We start from the raw sequence: 25551 nt of genomic DNA, 5'->3' as shown, positions 1-25551 counted from the left end.
TCTTTAAAATAAAGTTTTCAAAAATAGGGAGAAGAGAAAAAAAATAAAACTTTCCGCAACACTAGACCTTTCCACACTTTCGTTTCATTCGATTATGATTCGACGTGAAAGGCACTCATCACTGGGTTTGGTTTTGGGGAGACACAAATGGGTGTCTACAGAAGCCCCCACTTTGACTGAGTTTGGAGAAACGCAAGTTTCGAAAAGGAAAGTCAAAGTATCGATAAGGACGGAGAATGATTCAGAACGTTCTGCGATCCTAAATCAATCTTGTAACGCCGATACCTGCAAAACTAGCATTAGTTAAACAGATAAAAGAGTTAAGAAACGCGTATCTTGCACCGTCGAGCACACGTCTCTGAAAGTAACCGATTTGCTGTCGCTGTATGTTGCTTTTTTTTTATGACCTCCTGCAAGCTAAAGAATGCCATCCCGCCTGAAAACCGCTACGCCTTGTAACTGGTTCCAATTAGAAGATTGCTTCGCCTGAAACTACCTTCTCCGCTGTGATAATATTCCACGTCCAAGGGAATATCATCGAAAATTATTTCTCTTGAAATAATTCTCATCCGCATTACGATCATCTTCCATGCCTCAGGAACTATGATCGAAGACAATTTCGCCCTGAAATTACCTTCAGTTGTTTGTGACAACCTTCCGCAAGCTAGGGAATGATGTCGAAGACATCTTCTCTTGAAGTCATCCTCATTTGATGCGATAATTTTCCCAAAGGAAAATACCAAAGATCCACGCCTGTCGATCTTTAAAAGTTCGCCTGAACTTGCCTTTGCTATGCCTGTACGTCGGCGCTCTTTTGCTCTTGAACCTATATGTTGGTGCCCTTTGCTCTTGAACCTGTGTGTCGGCGCTTTTTGCTTTTGAACCTGTATGTCGGTGCTTTTTGCTAATGAGCCAATGCTTAGGCGCTTTAAGCTAAGTGAGACGATCTTTTCATCAGGTCGATCACTTTACGTAATCAAGCCGATTACCTAATCATGTCAAATTGCTTAGAGGGGCTAACTGGCGTACCAAGGAACCCAAAATATGTTGCAGAAAGCTAGCACAATCCCAACAGGTGGCTGGCTGCTTTGGCGTCGCTGAAAATCAATCAGCGCCAGCCTTATGGCATTAGCGCCATGCGCTGAAATTGGCGTCTGGCGCCAAGCACAGAAAGTGACACCAATGCTTAGGGACTGGCACCAGCACGGAATTTTCTTTAAAATCCCGTTTTCGTTCATTTTCTTGCTCTGGTTTGTTGCGAACGCTGCTCGAAAGAAGTCAAAACTTCAATTGATCGTTGCTCATTCGTTTCTCAACCGAATTCGCTCAAATTTGTTGCAAATCAAAGCTCTTCTCATCCATATTCCCGATCTATTTAAGTTTTCCTCTAACTCACACCGTCTTTTATGAATTATTGGCATGTTCATTCACGAATTTCATGAAAATTCGAAACCTATAATGCTCAATTTGCTTTGTTTATCAAATTTTATGCCATGAAATTGTTTGCTTATGTTTGTATATTGCCTTGGGAGTAATTTGAGACTTATTTGACTCAATTTGGTGAAGAAATGAGCAATCCGCCATTGTTGAACCTCTTAAGGTCGTGAAGAACAATATGGCTCGTTCTTGATGTTTTTGCTAGCAATTCTTGTTCAATTTGTCACAATAATCACTATAGTATTCCAAGAAATTGTTTGATTTCTTGAAAAAATACTGTCATGCTCAATTTGAATTTGTGCTCTGTTTTAGTACTACGTACTCTGTTTTTGCGAACATAGTATCATGCGGCTAGGCAAACCTTTAGATACTATAGAACCTTAATTTATGATGATTCTGCACAATGTAGCATGGCTAGACAAATAGGCTCAGGTTCACGGTCCCGAAACACTAGACGGGAGCATGAGCCCGTGGAGGACGACACTACACCGTCCACTTCGCTTGGTCGGTTCCCAGAGTGGGATGAGCAGACCTTGTTCTTTGCCCCCTGTCCACCACATTTCTGAGAGGGTGAGACGGGGAACCGATCCTGGGAGGACACGGCATCACGGCTCTGGCTGTGATGGTCTAGGCGATTTGTATAGGATGCACATCGCCAGAGATCGAGAGACGAGACTCCTATGGGAGTCTTGCGGACTAGTTGCCTTGTTTGAGACCTCCGAGGCTATGGTTGCCTCCAGCGGGGGTCACCACGTAGTACGCGCTCTGGTGGAGTTCTTCTGGGACACCACCAACACTTTTCATTTTCCATGGGGTGAGATGATGGTCACTCCTACAGACTTCAGTCTCATCACAGGACTAGAGTTCTCTTCTGTGCCGCTGCCATTCGACGGCAGTATCGACGTCTTTTCTCTAGAGGTCGAGGAGATGTTGGGGTCGATTGTTGTTCGGGCCCGAGCTGAGGTCGAGACGACTCAGTTCAGTGCTAGGGGGATTCGCCGCTCGACGCTGGCAGCGGCTCTTGATGACGATGCGACCACCCGAGAGCAGCGGGTGCGCATCTTTGTGCTGATGTTGTTGTCAGGGACACTCTCTCCTGACAGGGGTAGTAGGGCATTGCTTTACTACCTCCCTGCTGTTCGCGATCTCTAGCGGATCGGGACTTATAATTGGGCCAGCTTGGCCTATACTGACTTCGTTCGCGCACTGAGAGACTCGTGTCGCCATCGGTCCTTTAGGACGAATGTTGCTATGTCTGCTTTCTGGAAAGTCGTAGAGTTAACATTATTCCCTATAAAGTTTAGCCCTATATGTTAGGCAGCATTTACTCATGCTTTAGCTTTTTGTAGATCTGGTTCTATGAGTACTTTCCTTCCATTGCGCCGGCGAGACCATTGCCGAGGGGGTATCCGGTGAGCGCCTCTTGGGGCGGACACCATGTGGACCTGTCTACTGCACGTGTCCGGAGTCGGATCATCTCGGTACGACTTTTAGTGTTTATCTTGCTCTTCTGCGATGTTTTAGACATGTTCTTACCTGATTGGTATTTTTATAGGGATCTGAGGTAGTATACCGACCATGGGGTGGTTGGACAGTCCCTGGATTAGCCGCACAGTACTCTGCTGAGCGCCGCTACTTTTTGGGGACCTACGGAGCGGTTGTGTACTTAGGAGAGAGAGTTGCTAGACAGCACTCTTCCGATATTTTTGTTGTTCCTGCTTCTCCACCACGTCACATGTTCGACGAGAGAGAGTTGTCGAGCATGGCTGAGGAGCCTGGTTCCCTCTGGCGGTCCCATGTGATCCTTGGGCGGAGTTATGCTGAGGAGCTACTTCCTTTGTTGGCTCCAGCCCCTGTACCGGCCGAGGATGTGAGGGTAAGATCCTTAACTTTTGTTTTTCGCTGAGTAGCCCCCATGTAATACCTTGCTGATTTCTTTCTGTTTCATCAGGATGGTCCCACTGAGTTTGTGCCACCTCGTATGTCCATCCACTACCAGGGGATGTACAGGCCGATCGAGAAGATGATTTCTCCGGCTCCTGAGGGCGAACGCTTCGTGGAGCGGTCGATTCCTCGTCACCAGACCAGGGTAAGTCTAATTCTAATTCAGAATCTTGTATTCAGTTATCATGCATTTTTACTGACTTAACTTTCCTTGACAGTTCTCACGCGAAGTGGTTTCGGCTATGGCACGATGCATAGATGCCTTCCGGAGCCAACTCGTTCGGATGAGGAATGCGGCTACTTGTCGTCGAGACGACACTGTCCGAGAGGTAACTTTTCTTTACTTATTATTTCTGCACTACGCTTGTTTTTACCTTGTTTCTGATTTAACTCTTTTTACAGGGTCAGCCGATCGCTTCTCATACCCGTACGAGGCCTGAGGGGCGGAGAGAGCCGGCGAGGTCTAGCTCGAGGCGTCGTCGCACTTCGTCCGGAGGTAGAGGTGGTCGTTCTGAGGCTGCTCGAGCCGATGTTGCTGAGGGCTCAGGGTCTTCTTCTGAGGATGCTCCTGCTGCACCGGTAGGAGAGGCTACCTCGGCTTTCAGAGGTGGTGGGATGCACGAGGTTGGCTCGTCATCACAACAGCCTCCGCGATCTCAGCCTCGGGTTGACCTTGGCTGGAGCGGTCCTGTTTTGAGTTTCCCTCCTCCTACGGAGACTGGAGCTGGTGCTGAGGCCGGAGCTGGTGGAGAGGTGACTCCTCGGACGGCGTAGTTTTATGGCATGATGGGCCTACGTCCTCCGACACCGTAGTTTATTTCTGTATATGCATTTTATTTTGACTTTTTATAGAACTTTGCCTTTGACTTATTATTTAGACACTTTGTACTTTATGTTATGTTATTTATCTATTATTATGTTAGTGTATGTTAGTGTGTGCAAGTGTGATAACAATTTTGCGCAAAAAATTCCGTCATTTTTATTATTGATGGAGGGTATTATCCGACTCTCTCCCCCAAAAAGAAAATAAAAAGGAAAAATAAAACGGAGAGATAGGCTGATTTTCTTGAATTTTAATAAAAAATCCAAAAAAAGAAAATAAAAATAATTGCTATTAATTAATTAAGAAAAGGATAGAAAGATATTTAGAAGAAATTAAAACGGGGCCATAAAGTCATTAACCGACTCCAATTTAATATCAAAACGCAAACTGAGCACGCGCGGCCGTCCTGCTGTCTTGGCGCCAGCTGGCGCCAGCCTGTGGCGCGTGGCGCCAGGCGCTACATCTAGCGTGTGGCGCCAATAGCTGATGGGTGACGCCAATTTCGGGTGTGTGACGCCAATTGACGCTGACTCCGTATTTCATTCAGGTTGAAATTCCTCGCAATTTGTGCATAAATAGCCCCCTGCTCAGCCGATTCTTCACATAAATCCAGCGGGAAAATTATTCTTCTCTATAGAAAAAATAATAATCCTGTCTTTAGCCACTAAAACCTTCACCCAATATTCTCATGAATGGTGTCGATCTCTTAATGCTAGAGAAAGAAAAGAATTGGATTTATTTCACTTGGGGGGAATTTATGGCATTAAAGGGGTAGATCTAGACATAGACTTCATACATACCGCTTTAGAATTTTGGAACATTGATACACATTGTTTTAGAATAGGGTATGATGAAATTAGCCCTTTGCCAGAGGAATTTGGTGCTATTTTAGGCTTCCCTGCAATAGACTTGGTAGTAATCCCTAGGGTAGATGCATATTACTATAAGGATTTTGAGCGCTTCATTAACTTGAAGGAAAGGGATTTATCAAAAATAGTAGATGGCAATGTAGTGAACTTAAAATAATTCGCACGCTATTATTTTGATAAACCGCTTTCTGAATCTTTTCACATATATAGAAGAAGGGCGTTTTTATTCTGCATGCTTAATCAATATTGTCTTAGTAGTGGTAAAAATAATGAGGGACAATCAATTATAACCACTGTGCTAGAACAAATTGAATCAGGGAGAAATCCAATGCCATTGATAGTTGGAGAGACTATGATTAGTCTAGATGAATTGAAAAGGGACCCAAAAGCACCTCTTCGCGGTTCTCCAATTTTATTACAAGTAGAAAAATAATATTTTAAATTACAGAAAAATCAAAAAACATATTTTTGTATTGTAATATTAATTTATTTGCATTGGAATTTTTTACAGATGTTGCTAATGAAGAGGCTAGGATTAATTAGCCCTCCGGACGACATTGAAAATTATACGCCCACTTGCTTTGTGAGAAGAAAGAAGCGCATTCCCAAAATTGGGCGCCATGGGTGGAAGAGAGTCTTTGAATCACGTGATTTCGCTATCAAGTGGGTCATCCCATGGTGGAAAATAAAAAGGATGGTTGGTGTTAACAAGCAACCTTTCTGCCGTCTTCCAAGCTTGTCTCGCGTGACATATTATTATCCCTGCAGAGTAAAGAGACAATATGGCTTGCTTCAAAATATTCCTTCCGGGGATCTTCGTCCTCCTTATGAGTATCCCGTATCTCAAGAAGTAGATAAATTTGACACTTACTGGAGCGCTAGACCTTTATGGGAAGTGATTACCCAAAAGGTTCCCCCTTCTTTACCTAATGATGTAAAGAAGTGGTTGTTGAAGAAGTCTTCAATTGATCAGGGTAGAACCGATGTGAAGAATCGTCTAGGTGACAGGGTGACACCGGCCAAGGAACGCTTAGGTGCAAGAATTGAGTTCAAAACACCTACAATGGCTAAGAAAAAGAATACTACTAAAGACAAGGGGAAAAGGAAAGCTACAAACAAGAAGACTTGAGTGGAAAAGAAGCATGGGGTGCTAGCTGAAGGAGAAACAATTTATTCTAAAATTGAATGTAGGCCCTCAAAAGGATGCCTACTAGCTAAAGTAATGGATGAAGAGGAAGAAATGGAAAAGAATTGGAAAAGGGCAAAGAAGGAGAAGAAAGACTAGAACATTGCTTAGCTTTAGATTTATTAGATTGTTAATTTTTTATTTAAAGTTAATTTATTTCAGCCTTATTTAAATTCCATTAACAATGCAATTTTATTTCATTAATGAAATTTCAGCTTTCAATTAAATTGTCACTTTAAATTTATTTCATTAAAGCAATGAAAAACCGAAAAAATTAATTTTCCAGAAATTCTTCGAATACGGAAGTCAAAAATTTTCCGAAAAACACCAAAATTCGCCCAGATTTTATGACTGAATTGGCGTCAGTAACTGCAGATTGGCGCCAGCTATTGAGGTCTGGCGCCAGGCGCCAATACCGTCGTCTGGCGCTAATGGCTTTTGGCTGGCGCTAGACTCTGTTCTGTGACGCCAAAAATTTTCCGACTTTTTGTTGACTTTTGTTGATTCTGGAACGCGGAGATGTCGAAAAATAAAGTGGCCGCACCCGTAATGGGTTTCCTACATATCCTTTCCTAAGGAATCAGGCCGAACATAGCTCTCTTGAGTGTCCTACTCAAGTAATTATGGGTAGTATTTTTTAAGTTGGTCAAGATTGGTCATGTTTGAGAATTCATTGCCTTCCATGTCAGTTAATTTCGCTGCACCACCTGACAGGATTGTTTTGACAATGTAGGGGCCAGACCAATTAGGTCTAAACTTTCCCCTTGGATCTAAAACATTTTTCCTTAGCGCTTTTAATACCAAATCTCCTATTTTGATATTTCTTGTCTTGACCTTCTTATTAAAATGTCTAGCCATACGAGTTTGATAGCACTGAGTGTGATGTAGAGCTCCTAGTCGTTTTTCGTCGAGTAGGATCAATTCTTCATATCGTGCCCTAGTCCATTCGACCTCATCAAGTTTACTCTCTAGCGCAATACGTAGAGATGGTATTTCTAGTTCGACAGGTTGTACGGCATCCATTCCATATACCAAAGAAAATGGTGTATTTCTTGTTGACGTACGGATTGACGTGCGATAACCCCACAATGCAAAGTGAAGCTTGTCAGGCCAATCTTTATAATTTTCTGTCATTTTCTCGATGATAGTCTTTAAATTCTTATTAGCTGCCTCGACTGCTCCGTTCGCTTGAGGTCTATAAGGGGACGAATGATGATGTTGGATACCATATTTATGTAGCAAATCTTCACATTCGGCTTGAAATTGAGTTCCATTGTCACTTATCATTTCATGTGGGACTCCATATCGACAAATGATATTCCTCTCGATAAAGAGTGCTACATGTTTTGTAGTGAGTTTAGCATATGATTGCGCTTCAACCCACTTCGTGAAGTAATCAATTGCTACTAGAATAAATTTATGGCCTCCTGTCCCTGGAGGAGCGATCTTGCCAATTATGTCAATTCCCCATGTAGAGAATGGCCATGGTGATGTGTAAGTGTAGAGCAAAGATGGAGGAACGTGTTGTAAATTGGCATAAATTTGACACTTAGGGCATCTTTTCACATATTGATGGCAGTCCCTATTCATGGTAGTCCAATAATACCCTTCTCGCATTATTTTCTGGACTAACATTTTGCCATTTACATGAGTTCCACAGATTCCTTCGTGGACCATTCTCATTATTCTTTGTGCATCCACATTCCCTACACATAGGAGGGCTCGACCTTTAGGTACCCTTTTATGTAGCTCGTTGTCTATGAGTACATATTGAGAAGCCAAAAGTCTCAAGGCTCGTTTTGCTCTTTTGTCAGCATGAGGGGGGTATTCTCCATTGGTGACATAGTTGAGGATGTCAGTGTACCATGGTTCTTCTTCTTGTTCTTTATCTTCGTCTTGGACTGGGTTGTCGTCTTCTATAGCCTGTATATATGCCGGTTTGTGCCTTTTTTTGATAGTTAGAGGCATTTGCTCGATATCCGTGGGAATCCTAACCATTGAGGCTAATCTTGCCAAGGCATCAGCAAATTGATTTTCTTCTCTAGGTAGATATGTGTATTCCACCTTCTCTAACTGATCGGTAAGAGTTTCCAGATAAGTTTGGTAAGGGGCTAGGCTTTCGCTCCTTACTTTCCACCTTTTAGATATTTGATTGATGATTAGAGAGGAATCTCCGAATATTCTTAACTTCTTTACTCCCAATGCCAGAGCTGTTTCAAGGCCTACCACACATGCTTCATATTCAGCAGCATTGTTGGTAACGTCGAAATCGAGCTTTATTGAGATTGGGACGTGTTCTTCTTTAGGTGATACTAGTAGCACTCCGACACCACATCCCTTTTGGTTTGAGGCTCCGTCGAAATACAAGGTCCAAGTATCATCTTCGGTGACCATCAAATCTTCATCTGGAAATTCGTTGTCCTGTATTGGTGTCGAATCTTCTAATGGAAAGTCTGCCAGAAAGTCTGACACCACGGATCCTTTAATAGCTTTTTGTGGCATAAACCGCACATCGAACTGGGCTAAGTTGACTATCCATCTCGAAATATGTCCATTGAGCGTTGATTTCTCGAACAAGTATTTGAGTGGATCCAATCGAGATACCACGAAAACGGTATGCACCAACATGTAATGTCTCAACTTAGTTGTGGCCCACACCAAAGCGAGGCACAATTTCTCGAGTGGTGTATAGCGTGTTTCGTATTCGAGTATTTTTTTACTTAAGTAATAGATTGCATTCTCTTTGTTTTCTACCTCTTGTGCTAGCATGGCTCCCATTGTCTCTTTGGTAACCGTTAAATATAACCTAAGATGTATTCCGGGAAGTGTTGGCGCTAATACGGGAGGATTTGCGAGATAGGCTTTGATCCGATCAAAGGCTTTTTGACACTCGTCATCCCATATTACTGGTACATTCTTCTTGAGCTTTTTGAAGATTGGTTCACATATCGTTGTTAGTTTGGATATGAACCTACTTATGTATTGCAACCGGCCAATGAATCCTCGAATCTGTTTCTCGGTCTTGGGCGGTGGCATTGACATGATTGCTTTAATCTTGGTTGGGTCTATCTCTATTCCTCTAGAGCTTATGACGTACCCCAAGAGCTTGCCTGAGGTGACCCCAAAAGCACATTTTGATGGATTCAACCTCATATTGTATTTCCTTAATCTTTCGAAAAATTTCCTTAAGGCTACTTGATGGCCTGGACGGTCCTTTGATTTCACAATCATGTCGTCGACATATACTTCAACTTCTTTGTGCATCATGTCATGAAGCAAGGCAGTTGCTGCACGTTGGTAAGTAGCACCTGCGTTTTTCAACCCAAATGGCATTACCGTGTAACAGTAAGTGCCCCATGGTGTGATAAAAGTTGTCTTCTCCATGTCTTCTTCCGCCATGAGAATCTGATTGTACCCTGCGTATCCGTCCATGAATGAGAGAAGTGCGTGATTTGCTGTGTTGTCTACCAGAATATCGATGTGTGGCAAAGGGAAGTCGTCCTTTGGACTTGCCTTATTTAGATCTCGATAGTCGACACACATCCTTACCCTTCCGTCTTTCTTTAGAACTGGGACGACGTTGGCGACCTATTCGGGGTATTTGGATACCTTGATGAAACCTGCAGTTATTTGTTTTTGAACTTCTTCTTTTATCTTAAGTGCTACGTCAGGTTTCATTCGACGCAACTTTTGTTTTACAGGTTTCATTCCTGGGATTAATGGTATTGTGTGTTGAGCTATTTCTCTGTTAATGCCTGGCATATCTTCATATGACCAAGCAAATACATCGATAAATTCTTTAAGCAAATCAATTAAATCGGTTCTTTCTTGTTTATTCAATGTTAGTCCGATTTTAACTTCTCTTTTATGAGTTGAATCTTTTGAGATGTCAACTGTTTCAGTCTCTTCAATTACTGGTGTTTTCTTTTCAAGTGTTTCCATTGCTTTAATAATTTCTTTATCTTTTTCATCGTTAGCTAAGCAATGTTCGTCATCTTGGGTTAGGGAAGAACACGAGAAGTAAGAAGAATGAGCGATATTATTATACTCTGAGATCATTACATCAAAGAGTGATATGTCCTCAGGGGCTAGATCACTAACTATCCTAGGAGAAGAAATAGGAAGGGGAGGCGTTATAGCTAAAGCCTTAGAAGGTTCTAAAGGGAAAGACTCTGACTCAGACTCAGACTCTGACTCTGACGATTCTTCAAACATTGGCCCTTGTCCTGTCGTGATTGATATTTTCCTCCCACTCGGAGTGGTCACCTTGATAGTCTTGCGCCACCCTTGCAATAATCCTTCAGCTGGAGTAATTAGCTTTGAGGGATCGAAGTTTTCGCTTTGTAGGACCGTTTGAATGAGTGAGGAGTTATCTTCTTCTTAAACTGGCTCATTCTTTTCTCGCCCAAACAGTAATCCCATGACGTTAAAGTCAAAGCATGGGGGTGCTTTCTCCTTATAGACGGGAGTTGGGATTTCATCAGTGAAATAGCAATCCAAGAAAATCTCGAATCCTGGTTGTCGTATGCCATTTACAACAAATGGTTCGGGAAATTCATGGCATGGATAGTCCTCTCCTTCTTTTATAAACTGACCATTAAGCGTAAGAGGGTACTGATCCATTGGAATTGCTTTCTTTTGAATGCGAGCGTCCCTACGTGCTTTCAATTTGTCCTGGGCTCACTTGAGATCTTTCCGAGTCGGCTCGAAACCAAGTCCGAAAGTATCTAGTTTAGGGAGGTCAGGTGACTCTATCGATTTTGCTATCCCCTTCTTCTTTCCTAAGGTCATCCTAGGGAAGTGTCCTTGTTTCTTTAGCATAGTGTTGATAATCATGTTGGAATGGGGGTCGTGGCAAAGAGATGTCCTTTCATCCTCTTGGATTAGGGAGACTTCTTCGTTAAAGCCCCATAGGTCTTCATCATCTTCGTCATGCTCCACGTTGATGATTGGATTCTCTATTGATTTGATCCTCATTGGCGAAGCATCAATAGTGATGGGGGTTCCTCCAACTATGGCTTTCACTTGTTGGTGGAGAAATGAAGGGACGGCCTTTAGGTCATGGAGCCAAGGGCATCCTAACAACAAATTGAATGAGGCTTTGATGTCTACCACTTGAAAAGTAGTATCATGTTCTATTGCTCCTGCCGTCACATTTAGGGTTATTTTTCCGAGAGCTTGACGTCGAGTATTATCGTAAGCTCTTATTCCTTGTGTGGACGGAGTTAAATCCTCATCCTTTATGCCGAGCATCCTCGCAGTCCTAAGTGGACAGACATTAATAGTCGATCCATTGTCTACAAGAGTCATGGGAACATTCATTCTTTTGCAGACTACTGTAAGGTTTAACGCTTTGTAGTGCTTGTCACCTTCCGGGGGTAAATCTTTATCAGAGAAGGTGATTAGATTAATTGGACTAGGGAGATCACTCGTGAGGAAGTTAGCTAGTCCCTCAGGAGTGGTGTCAGAATCTATCCCGATTTTATCCAAGGCGTTCATCACAGCCAACCTATGTTCTCGAGATGTTGCCAGAAGCTTCCATACGTTCATCTCAACTTTTGTCTTCTTGAATTGTTTAACAATATCATTGTCTTCGATGATAGGTATGGGAACTTGTTGTACAGTAGGCATGGGTTGTGTTGAAACGGGAGGTTGTATTCTCCCGGATCTTGTGAGGACGTCTATTGATGAATCTTCCTCAGCCCAAATGTCGTCTGTGGTGTATGATACAGAAAGTGAAGGTCCTACTATGTCTTTTAGATAGACATCTTCTTCATCACTGTCCCATACTCCATTAACATTTATATCCTCTTCTTGTTGAACTTGGACTAATTCTTTTCTATCAATCATTTTCTGCACCAAATCCTTGAACTTGAAGCAGTTTTCTAGGGTGTGTCCTCCTGGCTGATGGTATTGACAGTAATATCTATCTTTCCTTTTTAATGATTCAAATGGTCTCGGTTCGAGAGGTTTGACCTTGCCACCCTCGGAGAGCATTTTAAACATTTGTGCATACGGGATCCCAATTGGAGTATAAACTTTATTGCTCTTCTTGGGTTTTTCGGTGACTTGTAAGGGAAAGTGTTTTGCCTCATAAGTCGTTTTTACTGGTGTGAATTCTCTCTTAGGTTCTTCATCATATTCCTTGTGAAGTTCATTCAAAATTTTGAGAGTTTCATGTAACAGTTGCGATGTCTCCCTCAGATACAGTGTGAGTACTCGTATCTCTACCTCATTTGCTGGTTCTGGAAGATTATCTTCGACATCGAAAAAGGTCTCTTCTTCTTCCTCTTTGACGTTGGTTACTTTGACAGGCTTAATGAGAGATGAGGGGTCAACTTCGCTTTCTTCATCGGAGATAGCCAATGTGTGAGCTAGAGGTGCATTGTCAATACTCGGTTTCTTACTGGCAGGGGGCAACGGCAGCTTGTTACTGTCAATTAAGTCTTGAATAGCTTCCTTAAGCTTCCAACATCTTTCAGTAGAATGGCCCCTACCTTGATGATATTTGCAATGTGCATTGGGGTTCCAATTAGGCGACCTCTTCTCGACTGGTGGATCTCCAAATGGTCCAATGGGAGTTATAAGACCTTTTGCATTTAGCTGATCAAACGCGGTGTCATAACTCATGCCAATAGGAGTGAAGTTCCTCCTAAAGGGTTTCTTTTGTCCTTGAGTGTTCATGGCGAGAAATTCTCCTAGATTAAAGGTGCTAACATTATTTGAGTGGGCGGTTTTGGAAGAAGAAGGATTGTCGTTCTTCTTTCCTTTCCAGCCACTGTTGGAGTTATTGTTGGCAGCTTTAGATTTAGCCAAGTCATCTTCGATATTAATCCCAATATCATAAACGGCCTTAAAGGTATGAAGGTTATTTTGATATTTAAGATGTTTTGAATATTTTTCTTGGAGGTTTTTAATGAACAGTCTCACAGACTCTTTTTCACTTGGTACCTCAATCATTTTAGCTGAGGTTTCTCTCCACTTGTTAAAGAAAGATGTGAAGCCTTCATTCTCCTTCTGTTTGAGGATTTCAAGTTCTCTATGGTCAGTTTCGACTTGAACGTTGCACTTGTACCTATCAACGAAAGCGTTTGCTATGGATTCCCAGGTAGAGGTCTTTTCTTTTTCAAGAGAAAAGAACCATTGCTGGCAAACGGTCTCGAGAGATAGCGAGAATAGAGAAGGGAAAACTTTCTTATCGATACCCTTGATACTCATTATTGTTTCAAATGCTCTTAGATGGAAGTAGGGGTTGTCGATTGCCCTAAACTTTGGGATGTCATTGGCACTGAACTTCTGCGGAAGAAGATCTTTATCCACCGAGACCCCTTGGGATGTGAGTTCTTGAAACTTGTAGTCGCTAGACAACTTGCTTAGACTTTCTTGCATGAGGTCCATTTGTTGTTGCTTTGCGGGATCCTCGATCTTAAGTGCGAGAAGCTTTAGTGTCTCAGTTACAGTAGCCAATTGGTTCTTGAGATCGTTAACTTCTTCCTGAGTTGCCATTATGACTCTTGCTTTCCTCTTGCGAGCTATAGGTTTGTCGAAAAGTTGGACTTGTACGAAGAGGTTATCTTTGATTAATCGTCCTTCCTTTCTTGACCACGCGCTGTAAATTAAGCCAGTTTGCGTTTTAATTACTTGACTCGAATCAATTTGACTTGATGGTTTTTATTTTTTTTTAAAAAAAAAGGGTATGCAAAAAGTATGCATATTTTTAGGGAGCAATAATGTACATGTGTTTAGGGAACTTAAGTATTATTATTTATTAGAGGATTAATATCCGACTTACCCTCCTAAAAAAAATGACGAAAAATAACGCGCGCACACAAGACTCCCTTAATCATGGTCAAGACATGTGTATTGGTGTGTGTATTGAGTGTAAGTGACATGCTTGGACTCTTGTGTAAGACCATGGGACTTAGTGCCTAAACTCGAATATTGATTCAATTAAGGATTATTGCCAGCAAAATTAACCGAATTAAACAGGAAACTGATTAGGTGATGACTCGACAAATAATCCGAACTGTCGGTCAAGCGACAGGACTGGCGTCACAATATGGTGGTTGGCGCCAGACTTTTTAGTAAATGTCTGGCGCTACACACCATACAGTGGCGCTACAGCTCAGATTTTGGCACCAATTTTGGAGCCTCGATCTGGGACTGTTTTCGGTATTATTAGTCAACTGGGATATGCCTAAAGTCGTACTAGGTCAATTCTGATTAAAAGAAGAAAAAACTTTATGGACTCGAATTAATTAATTAATTAATTAATCAAATAGGCAAAGCTCTTTAAGTCATTAATTTTAATCTCAACACAAATCAACAAACGGTTAAGAGGAGCATAGGATATATATGCACAACAAATAATGCACAATTAGTCAAGTAGGCACAATATGATGCAATGAGTTCGCAACCTAACCATGGCTCTAGTTCTCTAAAGTTCGGGATATGGTTTAGTCAAATATGGTCCATGGTTAATTGTTCAGATGCACCGCGTAGAAGCCTAACCGTGAAGGGTTAACGCGTGTGGATAGAACACCGCAAGTTTTTAGAAAAAACTCACTTCCATGGTTTGGTGAATTCAACCTCTCAGATGTACCCTTTGTTGCCAGGAGCGTTCAATCGGGTAGATAGAGCATGAGTTCCCAGAGGGTTATGTCCATATGTAGAACACATATGGGTTTTAGAAAAGTGAGAAAAAAATTCAATCAGGAAGTAGGATCGAGCAAACAACACGAAAAATCGGTCGAAATTAGAACGCATATTTCTAGCTCGGTATTGGGGGAAATTAGCGCCAGCAAACAGAGACTGGCGCCAACTTTTAACTGTAGCGCCTGGCGCCAATACTGGCGTCTGGCGCTACGGCAAAAAGTGTGGCGCCAAGCTCTGGCCCCTGACGCTACTTCCCTCATGCCTCAGCAGCTTTCTGTGCTCAATAATATCATCCAGTTTCGCGCGGTGTTATTTCAGTCCTAGTTGTGAAAGACATTTCTCAAATTTCCTACGTGTAAAAATCCTATGTTTTTTACTCATTACGGATGGTCTTTCCAATGAGAACCTTTTTATGCATATGCCACAATGTTAATCAAAATTACGCACACGAAATACTTAGAACTTTTCGAGTCTCATCCACTCATTCTAAATCATTGCCGAAACAAATTCAGGAATTAAAATAGAAATCCTCACCAGTGGAGTCGCCAAAAACTGTAGGGAATAATTTCAAGCCTTTAAAATCCCACTAGCTTGAACCCCACTGTGATCATACACTAAAGTACGGTGGCGTCCAAAAGGGAAGAAGATAGAGCAAAAGAGTCGCCAACAAGTTTTTTTAGGAACTTGTAAACCGTTCATAGGATGAAGGTTACACCCCTTAACGATCCAAGAGATCGTCAACTCCATAAGGTCATGAACCAAATAAGGGTTCGGGGATGATGGTACAAATTCAACCTAAAAGAGATTGAACCTGCCCTAATAATAGGCCTCTACTTTATTCTGCTCGTATTCATGTGCGCTTTCTGACTAACATACAATCAATAGGATTCACCCTAAACCTGTTTAATCTATGTTGGTTGAATATTAATGCACAAATAAACTATTATTGGCGATCACTTGAATTATAATCACAATTAACCCTAACAAGATTATTAATTATCTTATTAAGCGTGATTGCAAGTACCAATTCCCTTTAAACATGCAATAAAGGTGATCAAGCAATAAATAAATATCAAGCAACATAATAAATAATCAACATCATTAATAACAATAATAATATTGATAATATCAATCATAAACATGTTAAAGCATAGCAAGATCCTAGGCATGATACTAACAAGATTAATAACAAACCCTAGCATGTCACTAAGCAATAAAAATCAAAGCTTTAGCCCTAACATGATACTAACATGAATTAATATTAGGAAGAAAATAAAAGGCATCATAGCAATCATATTTAATATTAAAAATACCCTAGACATGATACTAGGAATATCATAATAACAATATAAACATGATATCTACATCATAATATCAATAAAATCAATTAAAGTACTTACTTGGATGCCTCGTACCTCTTTCTAATTACAAAATACACACGTTAGTAACTTCAAGGAAAATAATAATCAAAACAATTAAATTAAATAATTGAAATAGAGATTTGGGACCAAACCCTCAGAAATTAAAACCTTTCACGTCTAGGGCGAAGGCAACTTCGAATATGGCTAGGTGTTTCTAGATCTTGTGAATGCGGAATTTTGTATTAAAGAGCAAGGTTAGTTTAGAAAGAATGAATGTTGATGAAAGTTGATGAATGAAAAGGATTATTGAAATAGATGAATGCTAATTAATGAATAATTTGTGAATGAAGAGAGTTGATGAATGCTAATTAAAACTAATTGTTGATGAAAATTCGTGAATCAAAACGGAGTTTTTGATACGATATTTATAGAGAAAATCATCCAAAAAAGATAATTTATCAAAATAGAGTCTGAAGACCACAAAAACACATTGGCGCCAGCCCTGGCTAATTGGCGCCAAGACCAGTGGCTAGCGCCAGGCGCCAATGCTGGCGTCTGGCGCCAATCCTGGTTTCAGGCGCCAAGGCCTGGGGTTGGACGCCAATTTGGAATTCAACGCGTTTTCGAAAATCTGATAAATTTCCCGTACGGGAAGATAAAATAATATAATTTCAATCGAAAATGCTATTTGATCCAATTAAAACTCTGAAGAGTCCTAATTAAATTAGGAATGAAAAGAAACTTCTAGAATGTTCTAGAAGACTAAAACCATTCCTAATTGCATTAGGAATGATAAATCATATTAGGCCCTCCCCTAGATCATTGGGCCGTACATAAAGCTCAAACCGGGCCCAGTTTAGTAAATTGGCCATAACTTCCTCAATATTCATCGGAATTGGGCTTATAATATATCGTTGGAAAGGTCTTTGCAAGCCCCATCCAACTACACCACTATTGGACCCATATCATGGACCAACCAAACTGGATTGGCTGTTTTCTTTAAAATAAAGTTTTCAAAAACAGGGAAAAGAGAAAAGAAATAAAACTTTCCGCAACACTAGACCTTTCCACACTTTCGTTTCATTCGATTATGATTCGACGTGAAAGGCACTCATCACTGGGTTTGGTTTTGGGGAGACACAAATGGGTATCTACAATGATCTTTACATATTAATGAATGTTTACTGGTATTTTAACATATGTTTATTTGAATGTAAATACGTACATGTTCATTCTCATATTGAAAATATCCACATAGACTATAATAATACATGTTTAACTTCATATTAAATTATATGCTCATGTGCGTCATTTGAATATTATATTACATACATTTTAGCGCTAATATTGATAGATGCTTATTCGAATTTGATACATAGATGTTCATTTGGATGTGTATATTCACACATATATTAATGTATGTTCATTCACATGTCAAAAAATGTTCAAAAATAAATTACATATTGTTCATTCATCATAAACCTTTGATGATTCTATTTTAAAAAATGTTCAAAAATAAATCACATATTGTCACTTACATTATGGAGTTATATAATTCTTAATCGATTTTAAATTTTTTTTAAAAATGTATAAACAGTGATGACGATGATATTCCTATTCAATCAATAGTGAATAAAATACAATTGATCCTTTATTCTTACAAGATATAATAACAAGTGTCCTTGTTGAAAAAAACATGTCTGCAATTACAAGGTATAATAATCATTTATAATAGATTATATGTTCATTTTGGCTTGATGTTTTTTTAAAAAATTCTTTTCATACATATATATATGTTTATGATTTTGCATTTTAGTACACAAAAATGTTCATTTCACTTACACTTTGATATAGATTCTTTAGGTTCATGTAACATAATTGAAAGATAATTTTCATTTATATATATCTTCTTGAACATATATTTTTGAATTTTGGTTAGAATATATATGTTAATGTTATTTGTGATAATTTGTTCATTTATATAAAACATAATGTACATATTTGTTTTGCCAATGGAACATTCATTAAATTTGTAATATCAATATATTGCTAATAATACAGTACAATGCTCAATTGATGCTATTTGGATTAAACAGAAGCTAGAGGCAATATAGAAAAGGAGCAAGAAGATTTATGGAAGCTTAGATTACTAAAAATATTATTCTTTTGGATATTTGATCATTTATGGATTTTTAAATGATCAAGTACATTAATATTCATATTGTTTTTAATTCATTAGTGCTTGTTATATACATATATTGGAATGGAAATGTTCATTATTAAAAAGTCGTATGTTCAATTACGTAACAGTTATAACGAAATACAATAAAATGTTCATAACCAAAAGGGCAAATGTTCAGTGTCAAAACAAAATATGTTCAGTTACATATCACTTATCATGAAAAAAATTAAGCTCGAACAAATATATATTGTTTCAATCCAAATTCTAACTTATTATTATTTTCCAACCTATTCGCTACATTAGTGTCAAAAAAAGCTAATAACCTATCATACTCAGAAGATATATGTTGACTAGCTACCACGTTAAACACTTTAAACATCTCTTGGAACACTTGGAAGAACTTGAAAATTTCTTGGAACACTTGGACGAAATTGAACCTTTTTTCTTGCACACTTAAAGGAACTTGGAAATTACTTGGAACACTTGAAGGAACTTGGCCTTTTCTTGGAGCACGCACTTGGACAATACTAAACTCTTTCTTAAAAGCATATTCATTGTACCTTTCATAAGCTTCTTGTTCAAAATTAAAATCTTTAAAAAGTAACTCTGATTTAGTTGCTTCTTCATACAGAATTTCATCACTAGCACCCACTACATAAATTTTACAAAAGAACATAATCAATAACAGATATATACAAATACAAAACAATACATATATAAATGATCATTTATCAATATCAATTTGATCAAAATAATAAAATAAAACAAAGTAGTAAATATTTAAAATATAATTTAACCAACTATAACATAAAATTAGTTTGAATCATAATAATCATTTAGAATTATGAAATTGATCAAAACTATAAAACTACTAAAAAAAACACAAAAACGTATACAAAAAATATAATCAATCACAAAATTAATTTAGAGACAAAATTAATTAAAATAAAACTTCAATTCACTTGAATTATAACAGTATACCAAATTGAACTAAAATAGAGGCTAAATTGATTTTTAAAAACTTGAAAAATCAAATAAATTCGACAATCAAAGAATGCAGCACTTCATTACAAAAAATAACTTCACAATCACGATCAAATTTGACAATTGAAGAATGCAACACTTCATTATCACAATCAACAGCTCCAATCAATGACTCATCCGTGAATAAGAGGAAAAAATTAAAACGTGATTGAAATAGAAATAATGTTGAAGAAGAGAGAGAAAATGCCAAAAAAAAAAAAGAACGAAAAACAGAAAAAATAGGTTTTGAATCATATATATAAATGACTTGAGAGAAAAGAAAAGAAAATAATAAGAAAAAGGAAAAAAAACCAGAAACTGAGTAAAACGATGTAGTATAATGGGGGAGTAGGCAACATTGGCTAAAGGGGGTTGTAGGTAAAAATTTTCAGAATAGGAATGAAGTCATCTTTCAAGATGTGACCCCAAGCCCATCAAGGATTATGGCTCTCCTCTCGCGCAATTTATAAGATTCACCATGGTGCATCTAATTCTATGTGATCCATCCTAAAACTACACCGTTTTACTCTATAAATATTGTTTTGGTATTGTAGACACCCAAATGTGTCTCTTCATAACCAAACCCTGTGATGAATACCTTTCATGTCATTTGATTATCGAACAAAGCGAAAGTGTGAAAAGTCTAGTGATGATGATGTTTTTAATAAAATATCTCTTCTTTCTATTTTTGAAAATATTTCTTTTCTTGCCCTATTTATGAAAAATTTTCATTCCAGTTTAGTTTGGTCCATGATATGGGTCCGATTATAGTGTAGTAGAATAGGGCTTGAAAAAAACTTTCCAACGATATATTATAAGCCCAATTCCGATGAATAATGAGGAAGTTATGGCCAAAATACTAAATTGGGTTCAAACCGGATCTTACCTACGGCCCAATGATCATGTGGAGGGTCCAAAGGTTTAATCTTATTCCTAAAATAATTAGGATTAATTAGAAGCTTCTATGAGTTTCTAAAAGATCTTAATTATCCTTTTTGAAAAGATAAAATCAAAGAGTTTGAAATTGAATAAAACTTTCCTTTTTTTTAATCCTAATTCTATTCGAATTTAAAGATGTTCAAAGACAGTCAGATATTATTTTCGTGCCTCATAATATTTATCCAAATCTTGTATGGTTGGATAGATCTTGAAATTATCTTTCCAATAATATATTATAATATTAATTCCGAGCTATAACGAAAAAGATAAGAAAGGAATACAAAACTCTATCCAAAACTAACACCCTTCCACTATTTTGGCCATATCTTTTTATCTACAAAATATTTTATCTGATTCCAATTGGATTGGAAATTAGACTTCAAGAGCTTTCCAACGGCATATTATATGACTTATTTGGACTTTTGGATCAAAAGATATGATAAAAACAAAATTCGCAAAAACTGTCTTGCACCTCCTGACGACTGGCGACAGGAGAGTATTTTATTCCTTTTCGAACTCTGATTCTTTTTTATCGATTCCGGACTATTTTCTTATAAATAGGGTCCCTATACCTCCGTTTTTCAATAACCAAAATTCTCTAATTCTCTTCTCTCTCTCTCTAGGCTAAAGCTTATTCTCTCTCTCTTTTCTAGCCTAGCCTTTTACAAACACAATTCCTCATACATTAGCACTAGACACATCTAGCCAAGTTCGAAGTTGTCTTCGCCCTAGATGTGAAAGGTTTTATATTTCTCAGGGTTTGGTCCCAAATCTCTATTTCAATTATTTAATTTAATTCTTTAATTTTTAGTATTTTCCTTGAAGTTACTAACGTGTGTATTTTGTTATTAGAAAGAGGTACGAGACATCGAAGTAAGTACTTTAATTGTTTAATTGATATTTTGATATAGAAATTATGTTAGGATGTTTTATTGCTTCCTAGTATCATGTTTAGGGTAAAGAATAAGTTTTTTATATTAATTATGATTTCTATGATGCTTCCTATGTTCATTCCTAATATCATGTTAGTATCATATTAGGGCTGAAGCTTTGATTTTTAATGTTTAGTGACATGTTGGGGTTTGTTATTAATCTTGTTAGTATCATGCCTAGAATCTTGTTAATATTATGCTTTAACATGATTAATTTTATAATTGTTATAAGGGTAATGTTATATGTAGCCTTTAGGGCTATATATAAGCATTAAATATACTCTTGGAAATTGTATAAAATTAGGAATTCATGACAAAAACACGCGTAAATCAGTGTTATTAGTGTTTATATTTTGATGATTTCTTAACTTTTTACGATTTTCAAGTGTAAATTTAATGCTTATATGTAGCCCTAAGGGCTATGTATAACATTTTCCTTGTTACAATTATTGTTATGATGATTATTATGATTATTATTATGTTGCTTGATATATATTATTGTTATTGCTTGATCACACCTTTTATGCATGTTTAAAGGGAATTTGTACTTGTAATCACGCTTAATGAGATAATTAATAATCTTGTTTAGGATTAATATGATTATAATTCAAGTTATCACCAATAATAGATTTATTTATGCATTAAATATTCAACCAACATAGATAAACAGGTTTAAGGTTAATCTACTGATTGCATGTTAGTCAGAAAGCGCACATGAATACGAGAAGAATAAAGTAGAGGCCTATTATTAGGGCATGTTCTTTCTCTTTTAGATTGGATTTGTACCTTCATCCCCGAACTTCCAGTCTTGGTTCCAGACCTATTGGAGTTGACGATCTCATGGATCGTTAAGGGGTGTAACCTTCACCCTGTGAACGGTTTACAAGTTCCCAAAACTTGTTGGCGACTCTTTTGCTCTAGCTTCCTTCCCTTTAGACGCCACCATACTTAAGTGTATGATCACAGTGGGGCTCAAGTTTGTGGTAATGCTTGAAATATTCCCTACAGGTCTTCTCTTTTATAATGATTTATCTATCTAGATTTAATTTTCCATACTCAGACCTCATTGTTAATTATCTGACTCAGACCTCATGGGTCAGAAACCACCGTCAACCAAAACTAACTACCATTCCACCACTACTCTATCGATTGCAACTGCGATGCCTCTTAACTTCGATCGGTTTTTTGACCTGAACTTCACCGGTATTACCTCTGTCGTAACGGAAAATTCAACAAATGAGATAGAATTGAGCAGCAAAACCTTGAATTTATTTTTTATTTTTGGCTAATTTTGTTTGAAAAAATTGGTGATAGTTGGAGTAGTTGAGACTTTAGATCTTAAAAATGTTTTAGCCTTATGAAGAGCTTGCTTAAGGAAACCTTTTTGACAGAGAAGTATTTCTCATTGGTTCATATTGTTGCCTAAGGAGAGAGAAAGTGATAAGTATACTTGTATTTTTATTGTCACTTAGCTTGCTTTAAGGAAATCAATTATACTATCACAATATATACTAGTAATTTTTTTTATAGATGAAAACTCTTTTATTTACTGTATATTTTATGATTTGTATAAATTACTGTGAGAAAAATGAATATTATATATATATATATATATATATATATATATATATATATATATATATATATATATATATATATATATATATATATATATATATATATATATATATATATATATATATATATATATATATATATATATATATATATATATATATATATATATATATATATTTTGGATGTAATCATACCAGCAGTAATGCACCGGATCCCATCAGAACTCCGCAGTTAAGTGTGCTTGGGCGAGTAGTACTAGGATGGGTGACCTCCTGGGAAGTCCTCGTGTTATATATATAGTATTTTTTTTTTTGGTATTCCACCCGATTCACCCTTGGGCTAATCCGGAATTGGGGATCAGTTTTGGCCCTTCTGGGTGTTTAGGTTCCACTCCCTTCCAATTGTTGTCGTGAGTGATCGAAAACGGGTCCTCCCTACCAAAAGGGTCATCCTAAACTTTTTGGGGGCCCTGTGCCAAAAAAATGTAGTCATCCCCTATAATTCAAAATACTTTGCATTTTTTAGTCAAATAAATAAATAGTTAATAAATTTTTATATACTTTAATCGTTTCTTTTTAGTTGCTACACTTTCCTATTTTGGAAACTTTTAATTAGTTGCAACACTTTCTATTTTTGACATTTCTTTCTCTCTATCTCTCTCCTACCCACATGGGTCCTTATTTTTCTCTCTATCTCTCTCCTCTTCAAAAATTGTCTATGATACTGTGAAAAAAAAAGTGTAGCAATTAAAAAAAATGGAGAAAGTATAATAAATTTTTATATCCACTAAAATTAAAATAATATTGTGATTCTTTTGGTATGGTAGAGGAAGACCAACAACGTATTTTTAGGATGTGTTCTTTTGCGAGGCATGCTTGGAAGAACTGTTCCTTGAATATCTCGTCTGAAAATGATGAATCTACTCCTTTGGGACACTGGATTCAGAATTATATCCTGCTTTTTCATGGCGATGATGTAAAAAAGAGCGAACAAGTAGGGACGTTCGTAGGGGTCCTTTGGAGTCTCTAGATGACTAGAAATGGGAGGGTCTTTAGTAATCAGGGAGGATATCTTGCGGACTTGTTTAGAAACTACAATACGGCGATGCATAACTTATCAGTTTGGCAAAGAGTGGATGGGGGGGTTGGTGTCAACACCAAGGAGAGAGGTGATAATGGCGCACCGCCGGGTTTTGAAATAGTAAACATTGGTTGCGAAAGGGAAGATATTAATCACCCAACAGATGCTAGATTGGAGGTGACTATAATGGTTGATTGCTCTTGGCAAAAGCGGACTAGAATGGCAGGTACGGGATAGGCATACTCAGAAGACCATATAACCTATATGGAACGGGGTGGAAACTATGGCAAAGCCCACTCATCTCTACACGCGGAAGTTATGGCATGTGTAGCTGCACTAAAGTGGGCAGAAGTGAGAGGTTACCGGAGAATACTTTTGTTCACTGACTCATTGGCCCTAATCCAATTAATTCAACAACCTAAACGGCGGGAAATGCGACTCATGTGGACGACGCAAGATCTACTACATGTGGGACGACGGTTTATAACTTGCATCATATGGAAAGTTGGAAGGGAACAGGTTGCTAAGGCTCATGACATTGCGAATAGTTGTAGGGTCAACTTACATAGCTTTAATGTTTAGTTTTGTTTAAAATTTGTTGTTGTAAAAAAAAACTAAAATAATACAGATAAAAAAGTGAAAATATCAAATGGTGTGAAGGAAAAAAAATAATAAAAGTTAAAAAAAACAATTATCAAGAAAACTTAGGCCCTGTTCTTTAGAGCTGCTCTGCTTTGCTCTGCTGAGCCCTACTCAGATCAAATCTGCTCTGCTAAAAAGAAATTTGCTCTGTTCTATTTTCAAATAATAATAACTAATAATAATTTATATTCAATAAAAATAATTAATATTGTATTGATGATAATAATTTATTATTTTAAATAATTATAATAATTAATAATATTAAAAATGATAATAATAATAATTAATATTTATTAATCATAATACTAATTAATAATAATTATCAATAATAATCTTATATATATATATATATATATATATATATATATATATAAAGGTGAGTTTTTTCCCGAGTTTTAGAGAGCCATACAGGATTTAATTTTCTTAACGCGTCACGTAGGATTATAAATTTTTATTGTAGTCAATAAAATAAGAGATTATTAATTTCTTTTAAAATAAAATAATTCAAATGTCATGTAAGCAAAATTATCAAATGAGATTTTTATGTTTAAATTTATTAAATATAAAATATTATCTTTTGATATATAACAAATTTTAGCACAAAATAAAAAAATAAAAAAAAACATATATATTTTTTTAAAACTTCAAACAAACCGTGCATCGCACGAGCTTCATCTAATATTTAATAATTCAAACTATTAAGAATAAATATTTAATAATATTATTAATTAATAAATTCTAATAATTATAACAATTTCCCAAATAAATAAATAATAATAATAATAACAATTTCTTTTTATAAACATTTGATATTAGAATCACAATATATGGAAATATTTAATGTGGGTATTGATTGTTAGTTCATTGAGTTTAATTATTTTTCAAATCTTTCCATACAAT

General features: G+C 37.4%; 1 non-coding gene across 1 annotated transcript; it reads left to right on the top strand.

Moving 5' to 3' along the window:
* Window positions 1-23109: 23109 nt before the first annotated feature.
* On the top strand, window positions 23110-23226 carry LOC145560835 (5S ribosomal RNA). Its single transcript, XR_014093444.1, has one exon. It is a non-coding gene; the product is annotated as a 5S ribosomal RNA (ribosomal RNA).
* The last annotated feature ends 2325 nt before the right edge of the window (window positions 23227-25551 follow it).

This window comes from Chenopodium album, chromosome 9 (assembly GCF_948465745.1).
Source record: "Chenopodium album chromosome 9, dcCheAlbu1.1, whole genome shotgun sequence".
In the NCBI taxonomy this organism is placed as follows: domain Eukaryota; kingdom Viridiplantae; phylum Streptophyta; class Magnoliopsida; order Caryophyllales; family Amaranthaceae; genus Chenopodium; species Chenopodium album.
Note: the sequence above shows the minus strand (reverse complement) of the source record. Positions and strands in the feature narration are given on the sequence as shown.